This window comes from Rhinolophus hipposideros (assembly GCF_964194185.1).
Source record: "Rhinolophus hipposideros genome assembly, chromosome: 5".
Classification (NCBI taxonomy): Eukaryota; Metazoa; Chordata; class Mammalia; order Chiroptera; family Rhinolophidae; genus Rhinolophus; species Rhinolophus hipposideros.
In genome coordinates, this window is record NC_138051.1 from 57,693,556 (window position 1) to 57,708,202 (window position 14,647).

The 14,647-nt window shown below is 45.7% G+C and overlaps 1 protein-coding gene across 4 annotated transcripts in view; it reads right to left on the bottom strand.

Annotated features, from left to right (window-relative positions):
* The window catches only part of MEGF11 (multiple EGF like domains 11), a 339,010-nt gene that overhangs the window by 291,745 nt on the left and 32,618 nt on the right, over positions 1-14,647 (bottom strand). The gene's annotated exons all lie outside the window — the stretch shown is intronic.

The following is a 14,647-nucleotide window of genomic DNA, read 5'->3' on the forward strand; positions in this document are numbered from 1 at the left end:
TGAATTGTACCCACCACCCTGTCTGGTTTCTCAAGAGGCAACCTAAGTCAACTTTTATTCTTTCATTTGGAGTTGGCAATTGGGAGGAGGTGGGGCTCTCGGGCATTCTGGTCAGACTCTGGGTCCCAGAGCTAGAACTAGGGCAGAAGGCCTAAATAGTCCTGAGCATAGGTGGTGAGTACATGAGGGGTGACCTCTCAGACCTCCTTCTGTGCTACTACGTGCCTGCTGACAAAAAGGATATGATCCCAAGGACAATTCTGATCCCAGAGGGAAACTGAGTCAGGCAGTGCCAGCTCTGACTCCAAGCACCTCTGCTCGTTCTTTCCCCATCCATCAAAATTAACTAAAACAACACTCTTTGAAGGTTAGAAAAAATCACTCAAATTAAATAGGACAAAAGACCAAACAAGCAATGCAATGATGCATGATTCTTAATTGGAGCTTGGTTTGGGGGGAGGAAAAAAAAAAACATTACAAAAGATATTTGAGGGACAAATAGAGAAAACTTTAATATAAACTGGATATTAAAAGGCATTAGGATATTATTAATTTTGTTAGTTGTGATAACATTCTTGTGATTACGTTTAAAAATGTGTTTATTTTTTGGAGATGAAAACTGGCATGGTTAGGAGTAAATATCATGATGTAATTTACTTTAAAATGGTTCTGCAAAAAAAGATAATAGATAAAGCAAATATAGAAAAATGTTAACAATTATTGAATGGAGATGGTGGTATATGAATTTTAATCGTACTATTCTTTCCACTTTTCTATGCCTTGGAAGATTTTCATAATAAAAAGTTAAAACAAAAACAAACAAAACAAGAAACAAACATTTTCATAAGGAGGAAGAATCACAAGAACGCTTCCAGGCTTTATGGTGCAAAGGCAAACCCAAACCCAGATTTTAGCTGCTGAGCGGCTTCTAGTAGAAAGTGCTCCTGCACTGAAGTCAGAGAGCTCAAGTTCAAGTCCAGCCTAGTCCCTCCTACCTGCCTGAATGTATTTTCCTTGAGCCTCAGGTTTTTCTTACCTGGAAAGCAGGAATAATAAAACCATCCTCACCAAGTCGTGAGAACTCAATGAATTTTGCATGCGGAAGCACATAATACACATAATACCCAGGGAGTCCTCAATAAATGTCCATTCTTGTCCTTTATCTGCATCGCCCCTACTTGCTAAGAGAGTCAATCTAGTGTGAGGCAATGAAATGCAAAATTTAAGGATTTCCGCTTCCCTGAAGGTAAAGTAAATATGTACTTTCGCATATTCCTCCTGCTAAGTACAACTAAACACCCTGCACAGGACACGTTAAACGAACAAGAAGATATGAAAGGTTGAAGATGAAGCAGGCCAACTAGGGACCTCAAGACCTCACATGATGGTGGATTTTTAAAAGGCAGTGTAAATCTAGTTTTGTTTGTAATTTTTTGCTCCTATGTGATTTAAAAGACAATTGCATAAAGCAATAATTATAAATCTGTGTTGATGGGCACACAAAGTATAAATATGTCATTTGTATGGCAAATAACAACATAAAGGAGAGGGAAGGAATGGAGTTATATAGGAACAAGGTTTTGTATACTATTAACATTAAGTTGGTACTAAATATATTATAAAAGGAAGATTTTAGGAATGCAAAGGGAGATACGGTTTCTAGACTTCACTCAAACTGGTAAAATGATGACCCAGGAAAACTGTGATAAGTTATAGGAATCACTTGAGCAACCACTAAAGATACCACAAAAACACTACAGATATATCAAAATGGATTTCTGAAAAGTGTTTAAGTAACCCCCAGAAGGCAGGAAAAAGAAAACAAAGAAATTAAAAACAGAACAAACAAAAAACAAAAATAAAGTGGTGGACATAAGAGCTACCATGTCAATAGTGACATTGAATGTAAATGGCCTAAATGAACCAATCAAAAGGGAGATTTTAAAAATCAAAAGGTGAGGGGATTGAGATTGGCAGAGTGGTTTAACAAAAACATGCCCCAACTAGAGTGACTACAATAAAAAATAGTGACAACACCAAATGCTGGCAAGGATGCAGAGAAATTGTATCACTTATGCTGGTGGGAATAGAAAAGGCTACAGCCACTCTGGAAAAATAGTTTGGCGGTTTCTTTAAAAACTAAGTATGCAACTACCATATGACCTAGCAACTGCACTCCCGAGCATTTATCCCAGAGAAATGAAGACTTAGGATATGCTCACACAAAAACCTACACAAGAATGTTTCTAGCAGCTTTATTTGTAATAGCCCCAGACTGGAAACAACACAGATGTCCTTCAATGGGTGAATCGTTAAACAAAATGTGCTACATTCATATCATGGAATATTATGAAGCAATAAAAAAGAACAAACTGTGGATCAATGCAACAATCTGGATGACTCTCCAGAGAATTGTTAAGTGAAAAAAAAATCATAAAAGGTTACCTACTGTAGGATCCCATTTATAATATTCTTGAAGTGAAAAAATTACGGAAATTGCGAACAGATTAGTCATTGCCTGGAGTTAATGAGGGGGTGGGAAGGAAGTGGGTGTGACTATAAAAGAGCGACATAAGGGATCCTTGTGGTGACAGAAATGTTCTGTATCTTGACTGCACCAAGGTCAATATCCTGGTTGTGATATTACACTATAGTTTTGCAAGATGTTACCATCGGAGGAAACGAGTCAATGATATTAGTTCTTACAATTGTAGGTGAATCTACAAGTATCTCAAATAGAAATTTGATTCAAAAAAATTTAAAGAGGCACTCATTCTTAGGGTGGTACGAATACAGGTTGGCACCTGAGAGTGAGTTGCCTACTTACGTGTGATCCTATGTACCTCGCTCTAGTACCAGCCCTGCCTGAGAATGATGCTTTCTCAGTCCCGCTTGGAGAATTCTAGAACCAAAGGATCAGAGTTTGATTCCCTAAGGGAGCCAAGAATCTCATGATGTTCTACCACCATCCATCTCCCAACCACCCCAGTCCCAGTGCCTGCAACATGCAACCGTGGCTGCATGTGGGATGTCAGAGAAGGAGGTAGGAGTGAGCGTATCCCCTGCACTCGAGGGGGAATGACGTGTATTCCATAGAGAGAATTTTAAAGAGGGGAGGGACTTTCAAGACCATCTGGTTTACCATATGGAGAAACTAAGGCCAGGAGGAGAGAGCATCCTAAGGGCCCACAGCTAGATTCCTCCCTGGGATTCTCATCACAATACTACATCCTCCTCTCCTGGGCAGAAAGCACATCAGAATGAAAAGCCAACATGGCAACATCTCTGCCTTCCAGATAAATCCCAGCAACAAACAGCTCCAGGTCCGTTGGCTGTAGGAAGAATTGGACTTGAATCACCTGGATAAGGCAGGGCACAGGTGGCAAGAGAGATGTGCAGTCAAGGAAGACAATGGAGTACAACGTGCCCTCTGCCATCCCCATGCCAATTTCCAGCATGGTCTGGCCCCAGTCACCCTCCTAGGGAACCCGTCGCCTTCTTCCCAGAAGAAGAGATGGGCCTGGGCCTCCCAAAGGCCACTCCAAGGCGTACCTCACGAGCAGCCTACCGGGCACCTCCTCGCCCGCTGCCACCATCCACTCCCCTGGAGGTATTATACAGACATTAAAGTGTTCTCGTTGGATTTTTTTTCTCTACGATAAGCCTCTAGAGTCAATGGACCATAAAGGAAATCATCTCATGTGACCTGCACTCCAGAAATCAAGGGTCTCCAAGCCGGCCAGAGCTCCCTTCTCAGGAGAAGCACACCCAGGCGGGACATGGGACACCAGCCTAATCCGACCCCCTTTGAATCAGACACCACTAATCACCTCTTCAGGGCCTCCTGGCCTCACCTGTCTTCCCAGCTCTTGGCCAGGTGCTGCACCTCACCCACTGTCAGCTCTGTGTGGTTCTGCCAGCCTCCGTTGACCTCACACGGGCAGAATCTCCAGCAGCGGGTATCATGCATCTGCCACGAGGCCCCTCCTGTCCTGGGGCTTTCCTGTGGCTACTGGGGTGTGACATAACCTAGGGGCCACTCAGCACCCACACACGGGCGATCCAGAAGTATGGGAAGGCAATACACATGGGGAGACAGGAGCTGGGGTTAAACTCTACTTTCTTCCCCCAGAGGCAGGAGTTCACACGGCCTCTCTTCAGACAAGATGGAGTACACTGAGCTTACCACCAGCAGTGCCACCTCCATAATGCATCGCCTTGTATTTGCTCTCCTTCCTTCCTGGTCCTACTTCTTTTTCCCTCACTCCTGCTTTCCCAGGACTGCACTCCTCCATAAAGTATCAGTAAATTTTCACCTCAGATTCTGTTTTCCAAAAACCAACCCTTTGATTTACGGATGAGGAGACCCAGAGAGGGGAGGTAACATGTCCAAACTCACACAGCACGACAGCAACAGCACCAGGGCTGGAACTCAAGTCTCCAAATATTGAGCACCTACTATGTGTTGGGGGGCTCTTCTAGATGGCAGTGAACAAAGCAGACATGAATTAACAATCTAGAGCAACGCTGCCCAATGGAACTTTCTGTGGTGATGGAAATATCCTACGTCTTGCTGTCCGACACAGTGGCCTCGAGCCACGGGTGGTTTTTGAACACTTGAAATGTAGCTGGTAGGACCGCAGAACAACATTTTTGCTTCATGTAGTTTGCAGCTCTGTTGTTTGGTGCATAATATTTAGGATTGCTATATCTTCATGATGGACTGACCTTTTTATCGTTATGTAATGTCCTTCTCCATCCCTGGCAATTTTCTTTGCTCTGAAGTGGATTTGTCTGATACTAATATAGCCACTACGCTTTCTGCTGGTTAATGTTCACACAGTATATCTCTTTCAACCCAGGAACTACATGTTTAATTTTATTTATTTTTAACTTTATTTTAATTAACCATATGTGGCTAATAGCTGCAACATTGGACAATGCCATTTTAGAGAACTCGGATCAGTGAGTACTGCCTTCGCTCCGCCAGTAGCTCAGCAGACCAGCTCCTCCACCCAGGGAAACACTACCAGTGACCATCCCATGCAACTCGAGGCCCCAAGGTGGTTCCCCAGCCAGGGGAAACATCCCCTCACCGTCCAAGATGGAGAAAATGGCTTCCTATGCAGGGGACTGGCCTTTGTTTTCCTGGGTTGGCCTAGACCTATGCAATAGCAGCTGGAAATGACCCTGCACAAGGAAAAGGGACAGGCCTCAGGGAGGGGAGAAATGGCAGCCTGGCTAATTAAGATTACTTATATAAAGCGAGCCAGGTAGAACCCACTGCTGTCAAGGACTCCTCAGGCAGAGTGACCTCCTCTCCTTCAAGCTCCCACACACCCTCCTCTTTGCTGCATTGTGCTGCATCTGTTTACTTGCCATCTCGCCCCAAGCCTAAGATCTCCTCAAAGGTGCATCCCTCCGACAGAGATGGCACATGCAGAGGCTGCCCCTTCCCTCTCGTGTGACACCAGACCCAACGCCCAGCTCAGAGCCGGTGCGAAATGAGTGTGTGACAGGAAATGGAGAGGAGAAGGAAAAAGAAAAGGATCGCCATCCTGGGTCAGCAATGGGCTTCCTTGTCAAGGGCTGAGGAGAAGGGGGAAGCGGGTACACAGGGGATCCAGGGGAAAGGTCTGCATACTGTAACCTCCAGTTTGGAACTATAATGCCTCCTCCCTCCCAATCTCTCTCTCTCTCTTTCTCTCTCTCTCTCTCTCTCTCTTTCTCTCTCTCTCTCTCTCTCTCTCTCTCTCTCTCTCTCTCTCTCTGGGTGTCTGTCTGTCTGTCTGTGTGCCTGTGTGTGCATGTGTCTCTGTCTCTTGCTCTCTCTATCTCGAGCCCTTTGCAGTAAGACTATAACGATAAAGGTGAGTTCGTCTCAATGCATCTTGAATTTTTATCTGCTTGTCTCTTAACAAACCCCAGCATTTCACCTCCCCCAAGCATGGCTTTGTGCCCCGCAGTTGGTCTCCTTGCTGAGCTTAGAGGGCAGAAGAGCTGGGAGCCCAATGCAGGGGTAGGGGAGAATGGAAATGCCCCCAACAAGGACATCTGAGCCCCTGAAACCTCCACTTTACACCCAGCACACCTCCACTTTCATTTACACATCTTATTTCATTTTCTTACCAAATAAACTGTCACAATAATACAGGAGCTGATTCAATTCAGGCAGAGATGCACAGATCCCATCAGAAAACGACTGATAGTCTTGATGCGGAAATTGCATTTATCATACAGGCAAATAAAGTGGAAAGACAGACACTCCGGATAAAGTTTTGTCAGCCCTGGAGAGCACAGCTGACCTCGGGTCCCCCCACAGATGAGGCATCAGCATAGGTTCAAGACAAACCTGACATGGGGAGCAGGAGGAGGGTCTGTGGGATCAGGGACCAGTGAATGCCAGCAGGTTGGGTGCAGGAGATGCTCGCCAGACACACTAGGCCACAGCCCCCACTTCCACGGCGGGAGGGAATCAGAGGGGGTAGAGCTGCCACCCCTGAGGGGACCTGGAATCACACCACATTGGAAATTCATGGCAAATTGCTCCTGTAATTTACTGGTCCGGGTGGAGAGATGCATCTTGAAACTCCAGCAAGAGCCTTTGAAAACCACTCTCAGCCCTGGCTCTCCAAACCCTGTCTAAGATGAATTAAAGGGAATTATGCACATAAACCCCCCGGATCAAGGGGACACCCACTTTTCTTCAGCTGCCTGCAAGCTGATTAGACATATAGAGTTCACAGCAGAACAGGCATCCAGGCTGGAAAAATAAAATAAATTTAAAATGCAGAGATTGATGGCTTCTGTCACAAAGTCTCTCTGAAACCACGGTCTGCAAATTGGAATTTCCATCGATGCTAAGGCAAGGTGGCAGCTCATCGGCAGCTGTTGGCCTGGTGGGGACTTTGGGGACAGACTCCAGATCCCCCTTGAAATCCACCCACTATGTAGGGGGTCCACATTCCAGGGGGATGGCTTTGGTTCTAAAGGACACCTCATCGCCCCAAGAAGGAGACACTAAGGCACAGAAGAGTCAGGTCACACTCAGCACCCCACCCCTCCCCCACTAACACCCAGAGCCTGACACCTCACTAGTGGAAGACCAGACAAGATGCTACCTGTCCTCTCAGGTCCCTGCTGAGCAAACTAGCACAAACCTCGTCCTTCTCTGTCACAGCACCGGTCCCAGGAGAGCCACAGGCGGGAGGTGGTGGACAAGCAGGTGCTAGAACGCAGTTCTGCTCGGGCTCCAGTTCAGGCCAGAGGTAGCTGACAGTCAGGAATATAGAAATCTAGGTTTTCTACCCCAGAGACTGATGTATCTCAGGCCAGAGTACCTAGAAAGGGAGGCCGGAGGAGGGATGTATTGAAGACTACGGTGGGCCACCCAGATCCCCCCTTTGGGACTGAGACATTCATCCCCAAGTTCCTCTCTGTGAACTGCCCTCAGCCAGAGAGAGCTGCCTGGCTCAAGGTCATGGCCCAAATCCCGGGGGCGGCTGCATCTAACGCCCAGTTAGTTGGCCAAAGGGAAGATGGCCCTCCAGGCCTGGCTCCCTCGCCTCAAGGTGGGACAGTTCTGCAGGCCATGCCTGCTGCAGGATGGCGAGGCCTTGGGTGTGACCACCCCACTTTGCTGTTTCAGTCCCTACAGGTGCTGATACCAAGGGCAGGAGGGAAACAAGCCCTGATGTGGCACGTGCCACTGAAGTGGAGGTGACAGGAGATCCTTTCTCTAGTCTAGTCCCTCCTGTCAGAGTCAAGGGGACCCAGAGAGGGGAAGAGACGTTCCTCTGTCTGCACAGCCAGTCCTTGGCAAAGATGCCCCTGGAACTCAGGCCTTCTGACTCCATACTGCCCCAGCAACCCTCCAAAAAGGTAAGGCCCCAAGCACGCCTCCCCAAAAGGGGGCTCGGCCCAGAGGAGTAACTGAGAAAAGTCACTTCCTGGCCCTCCTTGCCCCCGCTTTCACTCTGTCATTTTATGGGCCCTGAAGCCAGAACCACGCTCCGTGGTCTCTCAGCATCTCTGGGTACATCTCACCAGCATCCTTCTCAGAACGGGGCATGAGCTATGAGATTTCATGACACTTATTGGGAGCCTTTTCCAACTAAGGAAAGAGATACTTTCCTTATTCTCAGCTGGGTTATTACCGTTGACAATCACAATCACCTATGTGTCCCCAAATTTTTTAAAGGGGAAAAAAAAATCCAGAATTGCAAATTACCTAGCATTTACATTGATTTGGTTAATCCCTAGAGGAAAATACAATTAAACGAAAGGAACAAAATGAAAGCTGACTGATGAGTTGCCATTTTAAGACATTTGGTTCAATTAAGCTAAAAGCCTGCTCTCAGGACCACAGAGAGGATTCCCAAACACTGCACACGCCAGCTCTCCAAGTCAGGGCTCTCCAGCAAGAGTCAAAGTCGGGAGGGGGTGGGGGGGGCGGGGAGTCCCTGGAATCTGCCACCTGAACCTGGCTTTCCCATTTAGGAACAATTTCTCAGATCCCTACTGAAACTGGCTAATCACCCCTCCCTGTTAGACGAGACCCAGTAGAGGATGAGGGGTGTAGGACATTCACACGTTCTATCGCCAAAGTGTTGAACTTCTGGTTTTTTATTCTGTTTGCTTGCCTGTCTGCTTGCTTTATAAAAAGTAGCTACTGGTGAGAAGCAGGGTCTGTTGTGCTACTAACGAGGCTCATTTATCTCATCTTTAAAATGGGGATGTCCTGGGACCAGGGAAACCCAGATAGCAGCTCCCACTCTGTTGATAACTTGCAGCACAACTTCAAACTAGTCCTTCATCCTCTCTGGTTTTGGCTTCTGAAGCAGCAAAATCAGACTAAAGTGCCTATTTACCCCATCACATTTAAGCTTAAAAGTGTTGGGATAGAAAGGAAAACCTTTTCAACATATGGTATCAGAACAATGTGATATCTCTAGGCAAAAAAACAAACCTTGACCTAAGCTTTATCTAGATATATAGATATAGGTATAGATGTGTCTCCACAGAGAGATATAAAGATACATTTTTTTTTTAATTCAAATGGATAGACTTAAATGTAGAATGTAAAACCTTTTAGAAGAAAACGTAGGAGAAAATCTCCTAGGGCAAAGAGTGCTTAGAGATGACTCCAAAAGCACGATCCATAAAAGAATCAATAAATTAGACCTGATCAAAATTAAAACCTTTGCTCTGCAAAAGATGTGTTAAGAAAAAAGACATGTTACAGAGCAGGAGAAAATATTTGCAAATCACACATCCAACATAGGACTTATATCTAGAATATATAAAGAACTCTCTAAACTCAACAGTAAGAAATCAACAATCCCATTTGAAAATGGGTAAAATATTTGAAATTCCTCACCCAAGAGGATATAAGCACATGGAAAGATATTCAATTAGCCATTAGGGGAATAAAACTAAAATCACAATGAGTATCACTCAGAATCTCCTATCAGGTGGCTAAAATAAAAATTAGTAACAACACCAAATGCTGGCAAGGATGCGGAGAAATTGGATCGCTCATGCATTGCTGGTGCAAATTTAAACTAATACAACCACTCTGGAAAACAGTTTGGCAGTTTCTTTAAAAACTAACCATGCAACTACCATATAACATAGCAACTGCACTCTTGGGCATTTATTCCAGAGAAATAAAAACTTACATTCACACAAAAATCTACACAAGAATGTTTATAGCAGCTTTACCGGTAATAACCCGAAACTGGAAATAACCACATGTCCTTCAAAGGGTGAAGGCTTAAACATTGGAGTACACCCATAGCACGTAAATACCAGATTGTATAACGTGCCCCAAAATTCATGTCCAGCCAGAACCTCAGAATGTGGTCTTATTTGGAAATAGGGTCTTTGTAGACATAATTATTCATATGAGGTCGCCCTGGATTAAGGTGTCCTCATGAGAAGGCCATGTGATGACGGAGGCAGAGATTGGAGCTATGAACTTACAAGCCAGGAACACCAGGGACACTGTCAGCCTGCAGAATCTAGAAGAGGTAAGGCAAAGAGTCTTCCCGAGAGCCTTCCCAGAGAGCGCGGCCCTGCCGGCACCTTGACGTCAGGCTTCTGGCCTCCAGAATTGGGAGAGAAGACATTTCTGTTGTTTGAAGCCACCCTGGTGGTGGTGCTTTGTTATGGCAGCCTGAGGAATCCAATGCACCATGGGACACCACTCAGCAATATAAAGGCACAAGATGATACACATGACCACCTGGACGAATCTCCAGAGAATCAGGCAGAGGGAAAAAGCCAGTCTCAAAAGGTTACATATTGTGTGGTTCCATTTATATGACATTCTCAAAATGACAAAATTAAAGTGTTCTAAACCAGATCAGTGGGCCCCAGCGGAGCGGGGAAGGAAAGGCAGGACTATAAAGGGGTAACACAAGGGAGTCTGGTGGGGTGATTGAACAATTCTATGTCCTGCATGTGGTGCTTCCATGAAACTTTTGTGGGGACAGAGCCGGGAGTCCAGTTTCCAGGCTCTCGGCCTCACGGGGAAAGGTGCTGGCTCAGGTAGTAAATGGCCATCAACTGTGATTGGATGGCCATCAACTGGGGCTAGTTGGCCGTCAGCTGTAACCAGTGAGCCATTGGCCACTAATATAACTGCTGTGGCTACACTAGCAGAAAATGGGGGCTGGCAAGAAAATGGTGGCTGAGCTAGCAAGCGCGGACTGCAGTTAGCACGGCGGAGTACGGGTTGCAGATTGCAGAGAAGTGGACAGCAGGTTGCAGACAGTGTGGCTCCTGCTTCCTGTGTCTCCAACCCAGCCGCCAGCGAGACTATAGTGGTATGACTCCCCATCCATGGCTCCGTGGGTGTTCCTTTTTGGCCTCGCTGTGTCCTGCGTTCTTATGTGGGGAGCGGGAGCAGAGACCCCGCGTGACTCCCTGCACGACACTTTACATATGACCAAATTCACAGAGATGCACACACACACAGACACACACTCAGTGAGTTCATGAAAAAATTGGTGAAATCCAAATAAGATCCGTGTTTAGTTAATAGTGTGATGCCAATGCCAATTCCTGGTTTTCATAATTATACCCTGGTTATCTAGGATGTTATCATTGGAGAAAGCTGCGGGAAGAGTACCTGAGAACTCGACCACTGTTTTTGCAACTTCTAGGTGAACCTTAAATTATTTTAAAATAAAACGTTTAAAAAGAAGTGTTGGGAGGATTCCATATGTTGTACAAGTGTAAAGAAGACGCTACTATTCAGCGTTGACTTACAGAAAGCTCTGGAGACAGACAGACCCAGGCTAGCATTTCCATTTCACCATTTCCTAACTCTGTACCTTTGGAAAAGTGACTTCACTTCTCTGAGCCTCAGGTTCCCCACACATAAATCCTCATACAGGAATAACGACGTGCGCATATTACACAGGAGATAGTGTGTAAAAGCATCTGAAGCCACGACTAGAACATGGTGATACTGAGGGAATCTTAGCTCCCATCTTTATCCCAATCAGTGCAACTCCTCCAGTTTGCTTCCTGGACCTGCCGCTGTATTGATTCCACCCTTCAAGGTCAAACAATGTTCTCCTGGAAACCCAGGTTCCTCTAGAATACAGGTGTTCCAGATCTCCTTACCTGTGCCCACATACTGGCCAGGTTGCCCCTGAAGCTCAGACTTCCACGGAAACAACACCTGCTCTGGTCTCCCCAGCCAGGCTCTGCAAAGGTTGTGGCTAATAACCTAATAATAATAGGATGTGGCTAATAACACTCCCCTGCTCTGAAACCCCATTTACCACCACTCCCTTTCTTCCCCTCCATCATTACCCTAGCTACCATTCCAAATGGCCTTGCAAAACCAAGAGTTACTCCTTTATGGTTGCAAAGTACAGTTTACAAAGTATTATTTACACGTGTTATATCTCCATAGAGCCCCAACAAGACCCTAGTTGGTGGCAGAGCAAGCGTAAGAATCCCAGCTTTCCACATGGAAAGAGGTGTACTTCAGGAAGATGGATGAGGAATAGGAACGAGAGAAAGGAACCCACATGATTAACCACCTACTGTGTGCCAGGCATTTGATTTTCCTTCATTTGATTATTACAACAAGATTATAACAAGTATTACTAAATCTCCATTTTGCAGACCAAAAAAAAAAAAACACTTCAGTTCAAAAAGGTTAAGCAACATATCTAACCACACACAGCCAGTAAGGACAGACTGGGAAATGGACCCAAGCCTGCCTGACTCCAAAGCAGGCATCTTTCGTTTCTCGCAGGCACAAAGCCCATCATGCTCTCATCCACCCACTCATTCTGTCTTTCTTTCAGGTTTATCAAGAAGCAGTTGGACCTCTTGTCTCAGAATGAAGACTTCCTTAGCTGACCAGCCCCCTGAGGGCTCTGGCCCCATGCATGAGAGGATCTTCAGGGGTTCCTCTTCACTCTGCACCCCCAATAAGGCTCCATCCTTTCCTATTTTGTCATGTGATAGGCATGTCACCATAGGCAATAACACCACCATCCCTTCTCATCGTCACTCTTGTGCCCCCCCCCCCCGCAGCACCCCACTCTACAGAAAGCCAGAGTCTCATTCATATCCCACAGTGTCAGGGCTAGAAGGACCCCAGAGGGGAAGGCGACTGTCTTGAGTCCCACAGTGAGATAGCGGCAAGTCCAGGACTAGTCCCCAGGCCTCCAGGCTTGTTTCCAGACCTGTCTACACAGGTGCCACCCAAGCCGAGCTGTCCCTGCGGAGAGCTCTGCCTGCCCTTTTCCCTCACCTGAGGGTCAGGGGCTCACAGTGCTTCCACTGCTCCCTCCTCCCTTCCACACTCCCAAATCCTGGCCGTCCTCCTACCACAGCTCAATCCTGCTCCTCCTTTGAAAGCTTTCCAGATTATTCTCACCCCAAGTCTCTTTTGCCACCCACCTACTGCTTCTGTTTTCTGATCCCCCAATACCTCCAGATCTTACATGTTATCGCAACCACCCTGAACCTTAGTTCAACTTCCCAGTCAGACCACTGCCTTCCCCACAGCTTTACTTGGCAAAGCTGAGTAAATAGAAAGCAAAAAAAAAAAAAAAAAAAAAAAAAAGTGGGTGAGAAGGATAGAATCTTCTTTGAGTGTTTGTTCATATTATCAGCCTTATTTATGGAGGAATCTCTCTTATCTTTTTCCCAAACTTATGGAATTTGCCATTTTTCCACCAAAGAACAATCTAGAAGACCCCTCTTCCCATTATAATATTGCCTAATAACCTACTCAGAATTAAACTTTGGAGTCAAATTCCACTTTTCATTTGAGACTTGCCCCCCTTGTGACTAATCGAAATACCAGGATCAAACCAAGTCTTCCATCGCATTAAATAAAGCCATACAAAAGCTGTTCCTGCTAACAGCACTTTCCTGATTTCCTCAAGCTGGCCTGCAATAAGTATTCCTAATTGTGCTTGTTAAAAGTGGATTTATGAATCCCAATTAGGCCACTTACACTTACGCAGCAGCAATTTTCAAAACCACCAAACCTCCCTTCTTCCCAGGATGAAATTATTTTTGGGTGACAGGATAATCACTAAAACATAAAAGGACCCACTAGGTACCACAGCAGCAGCTTCAGCAATTCTGTTAGGAGGGCTTGAGGATAAGCTGGGTTTGGATGGCAAATTTCTTCTGAGCTTCTGCCACTCCATGCCCTTAAGCCTTGGTTCCTTCTCCTTAGATCCAAAACCACCTTCTAGTTACCTGGCCCCACTCTGCCTCGCCCTTCCCCCCCCCACCCTCTATTCCCTGTCTGCTCCCCAACTACACTTGTGCCTCCTCCCCTCAGAACAAGTTCTTCCACCTGAGCAGCCTTTCCTCATCCATGTTTTCCCCCATCTCCCTTGAAGACCCAACTCACATCGCTCTTCCTCCAGGAAGGCTTCCTTCCTTGACCCAGCCTCTCACACCTACTGCTGTTCAAGCACTGATTCCTCAATTGTGCTTGTCTGCAGCTCTGGGCTTTGAACTCCCTGAGGGCAAGGACTGGGTCTTATTCATCTTGGCATCCCCGGGACCTGACATGAAAGCTGGCTCACTCACTCCTTCATTCTTTCCTTCAATAAACTTGTTGGAACCCAACTGAAAAATGGGCATGGGATCTGAATAGAGATTTCTTCAAAGAAGATACACGAATGGCCAATAACAACATGAAAAGATATTCAAACATCACTAATCATTAGGGAAATGTGAACCTAAACCACAATGAAATATCACCTTACACCCATGAAATGGTCACTATCAAAAGCACAAAACATAACAAGTGTAACAAGTGTTGACAAGGAGGTGAAGAAACTGAAACCCCCGTGCACTGCTGGTGGGAATGTAAAATGGTGCAGCCATTGTGGAACACAGTCTGGCAGCTCCTCAAATGATAAACAGAGTTACTATATGGCCCCGCAATTCTACTCCTATGTATACCCCCAACATAAATAAAAACATTTCCATGCAAAAACTTGTATACAATTTCTAGAAGCATTATTCATAGTAGCCAAAAAGTAGAAACAACCCAAGTATTTATCTGATGAATGGATAAGTAAAACGTAGTTTATCTAGACAGTGGAATATTATTCAGCCATAAAAAGGAATGAAGTGGTATTTCATGCTC